Source organism: Polistes canadensis, unplaced genomic scaffold, assembly GCF_001313835.1.
Source record: "Polistes canadensis isolate GaletaPanama2010 unplaced genomic scaffold, ASM131383v1 scaffold_46, whole genome shotgun sequence".
NCBI lineage: Eukaryota > Metazoa > Arthropoda > Insecta > Hymenoptera > Vespidae > Polistes > Polistes canadensis.
This window is the reverse complement of record NW_014569593.1, coordinates 111,770-126,769: the sequence shown is the minus strand read 5'-3', so window position 1 is coordinate 126,769 and position 15,000 is coordinate 111,770. Positions and strand designations below refer to the sequence as shown.

The 15,000-nt window shown below is 35.4% G+C and overlaps 1 protein-coding gene across 2 annotated transcripts in view; it reads left to right on the top strand.

Moving 5' to 3' along the window:
• The window catches only part of LOC106785160, a 28,234-nt gene that overhangs the window by 1,681 nt on the left and 11,553 nt on the right, over positions 1-15,000 (top strand). The gene's annotated exons all lie outside the window — the stretch shown is intronic.

The window sequence follows — 15,000 nt, the reverse complement described above, 5'->3', positions numbered from 1 at the left end:
ATTGTATACAGCGTGCCTTCGCATCTCATGCCCTTTTGCACTCCACGTTTTTCCTGGATCGCCACGATCCACCCTTTCCTCTTTCTCTCTCTCTCTCTCTCTTCCCTATTTTACCACCCTACCACCTTACCACCACCATCACCACATCTCTTCCTTCTCTTACTCTCCAAGCAGCGTCAAGTGTTACACTAGAATACCGAGAATAATACTCGAGCCCCGTCGACCGCTCGTCGTGAGTGAGAGAAGTTCCTCACCACCACCTATCTCTCCCTCAACCTCCTAACCCCACCCCTCCTCATCCTCATCCTCATCTTCATCCTCTTCCTCTTCCTCTTCCTCTAAGCTACATCCATTCCTACCCTTCACGAGTTTTACCAAACGCCATCCTCTCTCTCATTCTCTCATTCTCCTCCTCTTTCACGTTTCAACCTATCCTCCGAGAGGAGGTGTGTGCACTGGCCTCGATTAGTCCCCGCTTATAGAGAGAAAGATAGAGAGGCCGTGAGACCTACCGGATTATTCCTTTTTTTACAGGGAGGGCTGCGAGGGGTACTCGCTAACGACGTCACCGTGTCGAGTGAGTCACGGCTTCTAAATTGATCCCCCACCAAGCAAGCAAGCAAGCAAGCAAGCAAGCAAGCAAGCTCAGACCCTTCTTTCTCTCATTTCCTCCCTCTCTCTCTCTCTCTCTCTCTCTCATTTTCTCTCTCTCATTCTCTTTATCTCGACACGCTCGTCAACCTCTTTCTTTTACCACTCTTTTCACCCACATTTCGCGACCTATGTATGTATTAAGGGTGCATGCATATCTCTACGTTTGTCCACGTTTCCTAGAAAAAATTATGCACTCGCGGATTACGCTCGAAGGCCATCATGAGAACGACTTTTAATGATTTCTCCTGATCTTCTCCGATATTTGGCTAAAATCTACATCTATTTTCTATATATATATATGTGTGCACGTGTGTGTCCTGTGTGTTTGCTTTATTTTCTTTCATTTTTTTCTCCTCTTCTTTCGATAATCGCTTTCATCTCGTTCAACACGAACTACTAACCCCGGCTAAATTCTTTGTCGAGAGCAAACGTTGGGATTGATCAAAAGTTATCAAGGTGTTTGACTCGTGTACACATCGTTCTCTTTAATTTAGTACCACCAATGAGTTTATCCTCTCTTTCTCTCTCTCTCTCTCTCTCTCTCTCTCTCTTTATCTCTCGCGTTCCCTTTCATTCCTTTTATCTTTCCAATCTATCCCGAAGCGAGTGAGAAAGAAATTGTTCAGATTAAAAAATTGCGGTGAGAGTAGTAAAATTGAAAGATAGAAAGAGAGAGAGAGAGAAAAAAAATTTATTGTAATAATTGCATTAGGCCAGCCACGAACATGATTACAGATGTTCAAACTAGGCTTGATCTTATCGATCACATGGCGTATTATTCATAAGCTTGTTTCATCGTGATTCATCGGGTTCGTTGTTATCACTCAAGTCAAGTACACTCATCCTGTGTTACCTTCTCTCTCTCTCTCTTTTTCTTTTTCTTTCCTTTTCCGTGTGTACTTTGCAGCCGGAGGGGGGGGGGKGGGGCCGTGGGGGATGTGTGGGTTACGCTTTTGCCAAGATTTTCTTATTTAGTTTAACACAATGGGGAAACTATTATACTTTGGCCTTCGATAGATGAAATATAAAACAATGTCGTGGCACACACATCGTGTCAGGGAAATTCGTGGCTTTACTTTATAAAACTCGTGATCGATACGAGAAAGCTCATGATTGAATAATATAAAGCACACCACGGGATACGCGAGTGTATAGTGAATTACGCATACGGAGAGGGGGTTGTTATATAGTCACATTTCGTTTCCCTTTACTCACCTTCACCCTTTTTCTCGTGTATATTTTATCTTTTTCACCTCTTGTTTTTCTTTTTACTTTTTTCTTTATCTTTTTATTTTTTTCCAATCGTAAACGCGCGACTCGTTACAAATAATAATCGTAACTCGATGTCAAATTTGTTCCCTCTCGCGAATGAACAGTTTTTCTTCCACGAGTTTTATTCGATGACAAGGAAATATCGGATGAAATAGTGGGGTTGGAGAGGAAAGGCAGGGGTGTGAAGAAGGTGACGCGTTTTTTATCTCTCTCTCTCTCTCTCTCTCTCTCTCTATCTAATTCTTCCGTCGATTGGCCACTTCCGTGCAAACACCAGTTCATTCTGGCCAACCTTTAAAAAGCCCCCCCCGGAGCGAATTGCCTTGCAAAGCTCATCATCATCGCCTTCACTATTACTTTAGGCATTTTCTACTTTGGAAAAGAGGAATTTTCAGTGAACATACGAATAGATAAAAAGAGAGAGAGAGAGAGAGAGAGAGAGAGTTGCACGCAAAAAGAAAGAAAGAAAGATTAAAAAAATTAATGGATTTAAATGCAAAGGGAAGAGAATATTAATAATATGAAAGATAAATAGGGGAAGGAGAATAAAACAAGAGGGCAAAAAAAAAAGATAAACAAAATTAACACCGTGACATTTCCGGATTGTTCGTGACCAACGAAAAGGTCAGCCCGTACTTTGCTTTTTAGGTGATAGAAAGAGGACAGGTGGGTGTGGGGAGGGTGGACCGGGAGGAGGAGGGGGCCAGGTTAAGTCTCAGGGGGAATCAACACAACGAACGCATCGATGAAGTTTATCACGATCGGAAAAAGATTATATATGATATGTAGGATGAAAAATTCAAAGACTTTTTTTTTAGTTCCTCCACTCCTCTTCTCTTTTCTTTTTTTTTCTTTCTTTCTTTCTCGATCGAGGAGGGGTGGGTATATACACAAACGCACGGGTATTACGCGTTACACGTTCGATTCGTTTTTAATTTTAATTGGTCAAATCCGAATTTCAAATCGTATTGATTGTGAGAGATGTTAATAATGTTATCGGTCAACGATGTGTGTGCAAGTTTGCATATTGATTATTACGATCGATTTATAATAAAACCCATCCACAGGATGAACTATTTTTTCCTTATCAAATCTATGAGATCGATCGGGAATGGTGATGGTGGTGGTGGGGTAGTGGTGGTGCTGGTTTTAAGGAAGGAAAGAAGGAAGGAAGGAAGGAAGGAAGGAGCCCAATATATTGGGTCGTCCGAAAAATTCGTGCTAATTTTGACAGAAGATTGAAACACACAATGCAACGCAACGCATTTAATTTTTTTAATATATTTTTATTAACCCTTCTTTGCATGATGATGGAAATTTCAATCATAATATTTAGTCAACAAAAAAGGTACTCAAAACCCTTGTACATACTGTATATTTGTTGTTGCTGGCAACTTTTTAAGCGACTATTGCATACAACAAAACGCAGCTGTCAAAAAATAGCACTAGGATTTTTTTAAATATTTTGCCTTTAATCTAGAGCATTAATTACATCACCCTGATTTATTTTAAAAGAAAAGAAAAAATCATGCAAAGAAGGGTTAAATTATATAAGTGTGTCATACCGTTTCACAATCTTTCTCAATCATTCAGGTAACTTGAAAATTTCGTTCTTCCATAGAACTTCTATCAAATTTTTGTCTTCTAATACATTAAGACACTCGTCTTTATATCACCTACCGAAAATCGGCACGAGCTTAGAGAAAGGGTAAAGCTTAATGGTTTAAAACGGTTCAACTCTCTAGCGTCACTCGACACACTTAGGATCGTTGAGTTGGCCGACTCTTAAAGGTTAACGTACGATGAAACACGCCGGTGTCTTGTTTACGAGTGAGGAACAATGAAGATTTTGGAAAAGGACATTCGAGAAAAGAATTCCCGTATAATAGATCTTCCATATACATATACATATACATATACATATATCTATGTAAAAAAAAGGGTGGGGGAGGGACGGGGGAGGGTGTAGGGCTAGGTTATTCCTTTCACCAAGAAATTCTCTCCACTCGTGTAATATTTTTCTCTCTGAAAGTTGATGTCACCCGTTACGAATCGATGTTTGCTGCTCTTTCACAATCAACCTGAGTACAACTTTTCTCTCTCTCTCTCTCTCTCTCTCTCTCTCTCTCTCCCCCTCCCTGTTCTTTTCTTGTTCTCTCAGTAACTCTGACGAGAGTGTCTCTCGTATTTTCCGAGAGTCCGTTATTGAAACGTCACAGAAGAAGAGGAAGAGGACATGGAAGAGGAGGAAGAGGAGGAGAAGGAGGAGAAGGACGAGGAGGAGGAAGAGGATGACGATGAACGAACGAACGAACGAACGAACGAACGTTTTCCAGTCCGATCGATCCCGCTCGTACCGAATCTTATTCCGAGTGTGTATTTGTGGCCACGGGTGGGTCGTCGTGAGTGGGATAAATAATCCAACGCTACTTCGACTGCTAAAGCTAAAAAGAAGAAACTCTCACTAATGTAAGAGAGAGAGAGAGAGAGAAAAAGAGAGAGAGAGAGAGAGAGAGAAAGAGAGAGAGAAAGAAAACGCGATGGACGACGAAAGAAATAACGAGCGTCGAAGCCGCTTTTTCAAACTATTCGGGTCAAGATGTATTAAATTCTTGGCTCGATGCACCACCTGCCCGATTAGCGATGGAACACTCTTCTCCGCTAACCCCCCCCCCTCCTCCTAACTCCTTCCACCCACCCCTCTACCTACCATTTCTTTCCAAGATTTCTGCTCGTTTACTTCTCGAATGAGTATTTAATGCGAACGACCAGTAATCCTCCCTTCCCATCCCACCCCACCCCCCCGTCGATTTTCTTTCTTTCTTTCTTTCTTTCTTCTTCTCCCTTTTTTTTTCTTCTTCTTCTGTTTCTTCTGATTCTTTTCTTTTTATATATTATGATCTGGAATTGCACCGACCCTAGTCGATAATAACCATTAAGCACCTTTTATTATTATTATTATTATTATTATTAATATCGTTGTTTAGTTTAAGGATTCATTTGAAGAAAAACGACGATTACTTTATTTATTTCACTCCATTTAAAAATCTGATACTTATCTTTTCGTTTCGTTTCGTTTCGTTTCATTGTCATGCGATTTGGTTTGATTATTCCTTTATTATATTCGCTAACCCTTTTTTTTTCTTCTCGCGAACTTGCTTAATATTATTATTATTATTCTTTAATATTTTACAAAGATTTATCTGCGCGTTCCAAATATCTTATCGTTTAACCGAAACGTTGTAGTGTAGGAGAGAGAGTTTTTATATAAATAATAATTTACTTTTTTTTTGCTGCTTTTTTCTTTTTTTTTTTTACCGTCTACGATTTAACGATAATGATATTAATTTGTTTGACCTCGTACATACATACTCTCGAGGCTTAAACTTATCTCATATTTTTTCTTTTCTATTTTTAACAAAGTCTTACAATAACTACTTACATATATAAACTTTCGAACGAAATTAACCGTCTGATAAATATTCAACTCGTACCGAATCACTCAACCCTTCGCCCCCCCTCGACACCCCTTTTTCCGTCTTTTTTTTTTTCTCTCCACGGAGATAAAACGATAAAGCTTTACGAGAGTACGACGAATGGAAAAAGAAAAAAGAAAAAAAGGAGAACAAGAATTTAGGCGGGGTTGGCGAGTAGCAGGGTGGCGGGTGGGGGGAGGACGAAGGGGGTTGCACGATTACTGGCAACGTTTATAGAATTTAACCGAGACCCGATGTTTATCCAACGTTCATCATTTCGACGAATTTTCGTACAAATTTATAAAAGGATGGCGGCACGGTCAGGGGGGGGGGAGGGGTTGGAAGGTATACCAAACCCATAAATGGGTCTCGAACACGTGAAATTTGTCCTGGGAAACGTTGTAATAAAGCACGTTTTATCATTACGCGGCTCGAAACTTTACATTTGCACGCGAACACCGGGGCACGTTGAACTTGTGCGGATTTGTTTCACAACTACATAGGACAAACAACTAGAACCATCCCATCGTTCCCTGCCCCCATCCCCCCACTCAACCCCATTCCCCCCGAACGTCGCATAGTTGATAGGGAAGGAACGTAATCTCGAGACAATGTTGGTTGGTTGGTAGGTTGGTTGGTTGGTTATATTTCTTTGTGTATTTATCGTGATCGTACCGAAGGAATGAAACGTACTGTTAATAGTATCGAGTTTGGTTCGGTTTATTGTTAGAAACGATAAAAGAGTTGAGGTTTCTGTTACTGTATTTCTACTGTTGGGGTTGTGGTGCTGTTGTACAGCTGCTAGTGGTCCGGTACAGGTACTTGGTACTACTGTTACCTTTATTATTGCTATTGCGTAAAAAAGAAAAATCAGATAGAAGTAATATACGAAAATAAATGTAATATTGTCAAGCAATATAAAATGTCTACGTTGTTGTATTGATGTATTTTAAGAGAAATATTACGAAACTATTGATTTTTTGAAGAAGAAGAAGAACAATATGGAATAGAGAAGAAAATTTCGAAGAAGTATATAAAAAAAAAGAAAAGAAATAATAAAAAAGAAAAAGAAAAGGAACGATCTTGATATTTCAATGAATGGGTTTGGTTTCTACTTCGCGAATACCACGAGTGCATTCTCGTGATACTTTTCCAGTTTCGTATTACTCGTATAAGTACGTAAGACACCTTTCGTCATTTTTTTTCTACCCAATCCCCATCCCCCACTTCCACCACCACCTCCCCTATCATCTCGAAGATTTTCTAGTTCAACAATTTACCAACCCCTTAGAACACTTCTTCCTCTTCTTGCAGCAGCAAGCAGCAGAGAACATTTTTGTTCTTCTTGTTGTTCGAGAAGATGCTGACAAAAATATTAAAAAAATACTACCGAGCTTTGAGACAAAAGAACTAAGTTTCTTCTTCTTCTTCTTCTTCTTCTTCTTCTTCTTCTTCTTCTTCTTCTTCTTCTACTTTCTCGTATTCTAGAACCGATGATTAGAAATTTTGTCAAGTGCTTACGAAGTAAGGAAGAATACAAATAAACAAACAAATATAAAAAAACGAAAAGAACAAATTTCGAATAAAGTAAAGAACTTTTATTATATTCGTTTAAACAATAATCGTTATTTTTGTATTGTATTTCTAATTGATTCTCTCGGTGTTCACGAAAGATTTTAATAACTTTTAGATGATGAGTTAACAAAAAATGAAAAAAAAAAAAAAAAAAAGAACGGAAGAAGAAAAACATTTAAAGCACGTAATTTGTTCGTATTAAGCGCATTTAATAAATCCGACATTTTTATACGCGTGGAAGTATTTTTTCGATATTTCGATAGATAAACAAACATCGTTAAAATTAATAATTATTGGTTTTTCATTAATTTATTTGGCCGTATACCACGCATATACAATCATTGGTTTAAATATATATGGGGAGGCACTCAACCGAAATAATGTCAACACATAACGCAAAATAAAAGAAAAAAGTACGAAATTTAATTTAATTGTTAAATAAAAAACATAACGATGTTTGTTTTTCCATTAGAAGGAAAGAAAGAGAAGAAAAAAAAAAAAGGGAAGAAAAATCTTCCCTGCCCACGAAAATATCGAATTTATGAAATTAACTTACCGGAAAAATGAATAATAAGCTTTAAATGTTTTCGAACGTTAGTTGATAATTTTTATATTTGTTTTTTTTTTTTTTTTTTTTATTAAAAAATTAATACTAAAACATAAATAATAATTCGTTGTTAACAGAATTGCAATATTTGTCGTTATAATCCACGATATAAATCGTCAATTAAGGTGTGTTGTACGTTAAAAAAAAAAAAAAAGTATCTGTATCATACCTGTCCCAAATACATTTGGTGGGGGGGAAACAAAAAAGAAAAGGATTGTATAATTTTTCAATCAGATAAATCAACTTTTCGTGACACTATTTCTCTACTTACGTTATACAATTTGTTAATTCGAATAGGAAAGATGAATATCGCGTTGACAGTTGATACACAAAAGTTATTTGTCACCTCGATCATTGTATATAAATATATAAATATATATATATATATATATATATATATATATACTTCCTATATTTTTTTTTCTATCACACTATAGGTGTGATTTTTCATCGATTCTATCAAGTAACGAAACTCGAAGAGAGAGAGAGAGAGAGAGAGAAGATGGAAGAGGTGTCTAGACGTCTGATCAAATACACTCTCTTCCACCATGCGAAAAGTGGTAGTGGTCTATGCTTGTGTGTGCAAACGAACGACCGTGACGAGGTCAAAGGAAGAGAACCGTTCATAGTTATTTTTCGTAACACTTTTAATCCATAGGGAAAAAGGGATATACGAATGGGAGCAAAATAATAGGAAGCAAAAATAAAGAACGAAAAAAGATCAAACGAAAGGTCAGGCGAACGACCGACAAGACAAAAAAATCCTATAATTCCACCCACATTCCTTACTTAGCTTGAACTATTCGAAAAATGTTCATTATTTTATTTTTTTTGTTTTTTTTTTTTTCTTTTTTTTTTTTTTTTTTATAATAAAACATCAAACACAAATATACAAATGAATTAACGAACTTGATCTTGGTTTTAATCATTTGAATGATATAATTTGAAACGTTTACGTTTTATCTAGTTCTGCTGTTTTTAAGGTCGCTGCTGATGCAAACACTCGCTCGGCACATATGTAGTAGACAAACACACCGATATATATATATATATATCTACCTACACGTACAGAAGAAGACATAGATCTTCAACTTTACTATTATAATTCGCAAGAGAGATAGATAGTACGAGTAATGAATGAACCCAGCCCCCAGGAGAGTAGTCGTCTGTGTTATATCATTCACGGAATAATAAAGAGAATTGTAACGTTACCTTCTATTCGTACGATAAGGTTTCCTCTTTCATTTTCACGTTATCGGTGTGCTTTCAAATCTAACACGGTATAATATATAATAATAAACTTGTACAAAACAAGATAAGAAAATAATACGAATCATACGTTAATAACTAATTTATTTCATTTATCTGACAATTAATTAGATCAAAAGTGTCCTCACGTGTTAAAGTTCAAAGTTGCATTATCATTATCATTATCATTATCATCTCACCGGTGGTTTCTTCTTCTTCTTCTTCTTCTTCTTCTTCTTTTAGAATGATGAAGAAAGAACGAAAAAATAAGGGAAAGTTAAGAAAGCTTTTCGTACGAGCTTACCTCGGGGGAAGTTTGCGAGAAGTGACAGAACAAATCCGGCAAGTTTTCTCGCAAGTGGCCGGTGGTACCGTCGATCGATAGGTCGACGACCAGGGATAATAGACAGACAGAAAGAGAGGAGGGTGGTAAGGGGGAGGAAAGGGCGGGAGGGAGGGAGGGGGAGGAGACGAAGAGGGTGATGCAGGACAGGTCTTCGTTCCGGTCGAACGTAACTAGTCGCGCAAATCGACATGAAATTTCAATTTTCTACCCCTTCAGATCCATTTCCTCCCTTTCCCCTATAAAAATAAAGAAGAAGGGTGGTGTCTCATCTGCCCAATAATCAACTTCCTTTATCACATTTTTTCATTTCATTATTATTCAATTGTGTTATTTACGTAACTGATATAACAATATCAAAGTTTAAAATAATACTTGTTATAGGATTTTATTTTTTATTTGTTTTGTTTTGTTTTTAAATAGGAAGATAATTATGAATGAAATTTGATGATAATAAAAATATTGAAATCGTTACATTTTCGGATATTATTTTCTTGAGGAATAATACAATCTTTCGTATTGGTGTGCGTGACTTTTTGAACTGTTACATATCAATCTATCGAAATTTATTTTCGTTTAATTTAATTGTACACAGACCAATATGTGTGTTTTCATATATATTATTATTATTATAATCTCTATTTACGATAATTATTAAATGATTCTTCATAAGGATTATAAGATTTATAATTGTGGAAATATGAGAATAAATTAATAATCTTTGAAAATGTCAATTGGATTGTTAATTTGTATTAACAGATTGATATCCGTTAATCTCATATTATATACATTTTCTTAGTTAGCGGTAATGATAATAAAAATATTTAAACTACGACGAGTTAATAAAATAAAACGTAAAAAAAAAGCCTATATATTTAATTAATGTTATTAATCGTATTATTGTTAAACTAAACGGGATGATCCGATTATAGTGAGTACACGATTGGAATAATAAATTATCCTTTTGAATCATGTCGCGAAGGAGAAAATTACAGTACGATAAAGTGAATATTAAATGCAATAACATCGTTATTCACGTATAACACGTAGGGTGATAATAGAGTCGTGCGTTAGGGTTGCATACATTTTCCTATCATTCTAGTAAATAATTGGAACAAACTAGTAGTCCCTTTTCTTTTTCTTTCTTCCTTTTTTTTTCTCTCTCTCTCTTTTCTTTTTATAGAATCAGGCCAACACTACTACTATAATCGTGCAATATCGTCATTATTCTTTCTGGTTTGCGTGCATAAAGCAGAGGGGAAAAAAGAAAAGAAAAGAAAAAGGGAGAAAGTATAATATAGTATAGTATAGTATAGTATAGTATAGTATTATTATTGTTACGTCACAAGTAGTACGAATGCTCGGGTTGAAAGGTTCTTCAAGGTTAATCCCGTTGAAAGAATGAATCGTAAACGGGTTTTCTCTCTTTCGCGTTTCACACTCGGTTTGCTCGAAGAATCGTTCTAACCTCAAGCCTACCACCCTAATTGGATGAAAAATAGAAAAAGAGTATCGTATATTAAAACATCAGAGTGAAAGTTTATCGAATCTCTTTTATAACTTTACTTCCTTTCCTGTATTTTTCTTTCTTTTTTACATTCTTCAAATAATTTACCAATTATATATCCAAAAAGAAGAAGAAGAAGAGAAAAAAGAAAAAAGGTAATAGAAGAAAACGTTGATTGAACGTTGAAAATTTTTTCAGATTATTTTCCTTTCCTTTGTATTAAAGTAGAGTTGAAAAATTGTACAAAGATATTTATAAAAAGCGTGTATTTATTTAATCGTTTATTTATGTTGCAACGTTCTCACTATCTTTCACGTGTTCAGAGGGTTGAAAGGAACTTTATATAAATATATATATATATATTATCAGTATATAGACAGATTGATGCTCCGTCGATCGCGCGTGAATACAAAAAAGGAAAAAAAAAAAGAAGAAAAATGGAAAAAAGTAATCCCTTTTATCTCGTCGAAGAGGAACGAGAGGAACACTCCTCCCTCTGTTGCGATTCTAGGAAAAGAGAAGAGAGACAATGCACGCGGCGTGTGTGTACTACATACGTTTTCTAAAATTGTAGATACCTAGAACTTATCACAGTGTGTATCCACCCCGTTTTTTTTTCATACGTGTATGTATCTTTTTACAACTAAAGCATGATCGTTCGTCGACGGTTCCCTTGGACGTTATCCAACGACCTTCGGATTGCATCGAGATCTCGAGCCAACCAAGGCTATTTCCTTTTCTCTCTTTAGATAAAAAGAGAAAGAGAGAGATAACGTTAGGGGAAAAAATAAATATCAATATACGCGAGTATATTTTCGATCTAACGATAACTAATATGATATAGGGTAGATTACAACGATCATAGATAATCCGATAACGGTGATCTCGCGATTAATTACGTAAATAATTAATCCCTAGAAATCGATAAGCAATTATCTCATCGTCCTCTATCTATCTCTATTTCTCTCCTACTTTTCTTAAATCTCAATTTAAACTTCCTTATGAAACAAGAATTTTCTCGAAGAAAATTGATTTGCTCGAATGAAGGATAAAAAAAATGAATAGGGGGTAAAATTGGTTGGTTGGTTGGTTGGTTGTGTCGTATATGGTTCTACGTGGTTTTGTTCACTTTGGAACACAGCTTCTTCTTCTTCTTTTTGTTTTTGTTTTTTTGTTATTTCTTCTTCTTGGGGAAATAGAAATGGTCGACGTAGAGGTGGTGTTGGTGGTGGTGGTGGTGGTGGTATGTATCGTAAGTAGGCCACAGAATGTATACGAAAGCTCGCAGCTGTAACTTGTGTCTCGGATCATTCTGGTTGGGAGGATTAAACTGGGCCACGGTGCGTCGGCCTCGCTACCAGAAATATTGTCGACCCTTTCCTTTCCTTTCCTCTTCCATCTTCTTCTCTTCTATATTCTATTCTCTGCTCTTATCTTTTACGTCCAACGATTAAGAAATTCTCGGATATTTATCGATGTTGTAATAAAGTAAAGATGATAAGGAAGAATAATGAAACGTAATAATAATAATAATAATAATAATAATAATAATAATAATAATAATAATAATAATAATAATAATAATATGATACAACAAGAGTAACGTTTGATTAATTATTGTCTAACATTTCTTTTCGTTTACCTGTATAATACAGGTAGCACTTTCTACGACACATGTCGTTTTATCTCTCATGCAACGAGATAAGAAAATTGCTAAAGATAAACTTTTTTGTACGATACTATTGTATTTCTACAATATTGGATAATAATGATGATCAATTTTTTGTTTAACCAATTAATATTACTTTGATATGATGACACGAAAATTGCGAGAAAAATTTCTATACGATTACTAATGTACTTCTACAGCATACACACACACACACACACACACACACACACACATAATGATGATTTTTGTTAAACATATTTAACAATTGAATAACATTAAAATATTAATGGAATAATAAACTCTTGGTTTCTTATAACACAGTTTCATACAACACGGCATTTTTTAGGAATCTGTTTACCGTTGATTAATAGAAAAATTACCTGTATTTTATTCTGTGTTGTTTGTTGTTTTTATACGATTACGCCTACCATTTACGCCGTATGGATATTTTTAACTTTGGATAGTCTTAACATAGCAAGCACGATGGGTGGGATTCTCGCCTTGCCTTGTCTTCTATTTTCTTCGTACGAGCAACCTCGCGTGTTACGTACATAAAACCAGGAAGGAATAAACGAGAAAAGAGAGAGAGAGAGAGAGAGAGAGAGAGAGAGAGAATTAGAGGTAGAGTGAGAGAGAAAGAGAGTATGCAGCATCACCTATTCTCAACTTTTCTCTTCTCTTTTCCCCTCTTTGAGCAAAATAATCTCCTTAAGGACGTTGAAATTGCTTCAATATAAAAAAGACAAAAAATAAGAGAAAGAGAGAGAGAGAGAGAGAGAGAGAGAGAGAAAACCCTCTCCCTCTTTCTCTTTGCTTGCTTCCGATAAAAGCATCTTCGTGCTTCGACTTTCTCTTAAGGATAAAGAAATTCTCCACTATCGGAATGGGATTTGTCAGAGCAATAGGATTTACTTATCGCTTTGGTAGAGAAATTGTGACGAAAATCTTTCCCTGAGAATCTTTCTGAGAAATGTTTACGATATTGAAGAGAGAGAGAGAGAGAGAGAGAGAGAAAAGTAGTTTGCTCTAAGTGATTGCATTTATTTTTATCATCTTATAATTGTTCTCGAGTAATTAATTTTTCTTCTTTCTCTTTGATTACTTTTAAAAAGTTTATATAACAACGTAATAATTACGTCTCGAAAATCGAATCAATTGGATCGAGTGATATTGGGGTGGGGGGGGGGAACAAAAAATAGAAAAAAAAACTTACAATACGTTAAAATACGAAAAATTGTACTGTAAGTATTGGGTTGGCAACTAAATGATTGCAGATTTTTTGGTTGGCAACTAAGTGAGTATGGTTACTTTAATAAAAATCTATAAGTCCCCGGGGGGCCTCTCTTTCTCTTTCTTTCTTTTTATTTATCTATCTATAATATATCTCTCTATCTCTTTGTTTAAATAAGTACTTGCGTAAATGTATATATATATATATTAAAGAAATTATATGTGAAGAAGAAGAAATTATTAAAAAAAATTTTAAATTATATAAAGAAGAAGAAATTATGAAAATAAATGAAAAATGTGCCAATTTTTCGGTGTGTTGAAATCCTCGCTTAATTGATAAACCGAAAGATCGGCACATTTTAATATCAGTTAAGAATTTAAACAACGATATTTATTTTCTCGATATTTTTTCACACTTTATTGATTTGTTTTCGTTTCGTTTCATTTCGTTTACCGAAAGAAACATCCCCTCCTTAATCTTTCTCACTTTCATCCCTATTTTTTAAAGTGCCACGAATACACGAGTAAAGGTAAAAGGATTTTCGTGACAAATCGTATTACCTATGGTCTTCTCTCATAAGATTTTTTTTAACCCGCCAAACCCCAACACAACACGTAAGATTCGTGTAATACTAAATACATTTATTCGTAGACCTAGATATATATTTATATATGATATTTCTCTTATAAAATATTGGATTATAATAATAATATTTTCACACAACGTTAAATATAATACGTGTAAAACCAAAAAAAAGATTTGTAATAATAAAATCGACATTTTATTAAATTCGTTCTTAACTATCAACGAATTGTATTCGTGCAACTTTCATCTACAAAAATCAATTGCTATACGGTAAACAAACAATAATTAATAAATCGGAAAAATTAGATGTGTGTATAATCCAAATTCGTTTCTTAGATTTGTAATAACGGTGTGTCGCGTAAATGAGGGAAAAAAATGTCACAAAATAGATATAGAAAAGTATATCGAATAAAATTGAAGATGGATGCTGCGCGATGGAGCAAATGACGCGTGGTTGAAATTTTTCGCGCGAATGCCACTTCTTTCAACTTTCCCCCTCCCCCTCTTTCTCACACACACTCTCTCTCTCTCTCTCTCTCTCTCTCTCTCTCTCTTTCTTCTCATTCCGGTGTCTCCTATCTATCTTGCGTCTTCGTCCGTTGAAAGAGGTCGTTGATCTTTCGAGCGAGTAACCGAGCAAGAGAAAGAAGAAAAAAAAAAAAAGAAAAAAAAGAAAGAAAGAAAAAAAAGAAAAGATAGGTGCACGTTTGTGGGCATACGGCCTTCGAGCGACCTTGACAGTGGGGGAGAACGTGTTTTAAAGCGAACTACTTTTTCAACGGCTTTTTATCGCGGCTACTTAATTCCCGTGTAAAAGTAAAAAAAAAGTA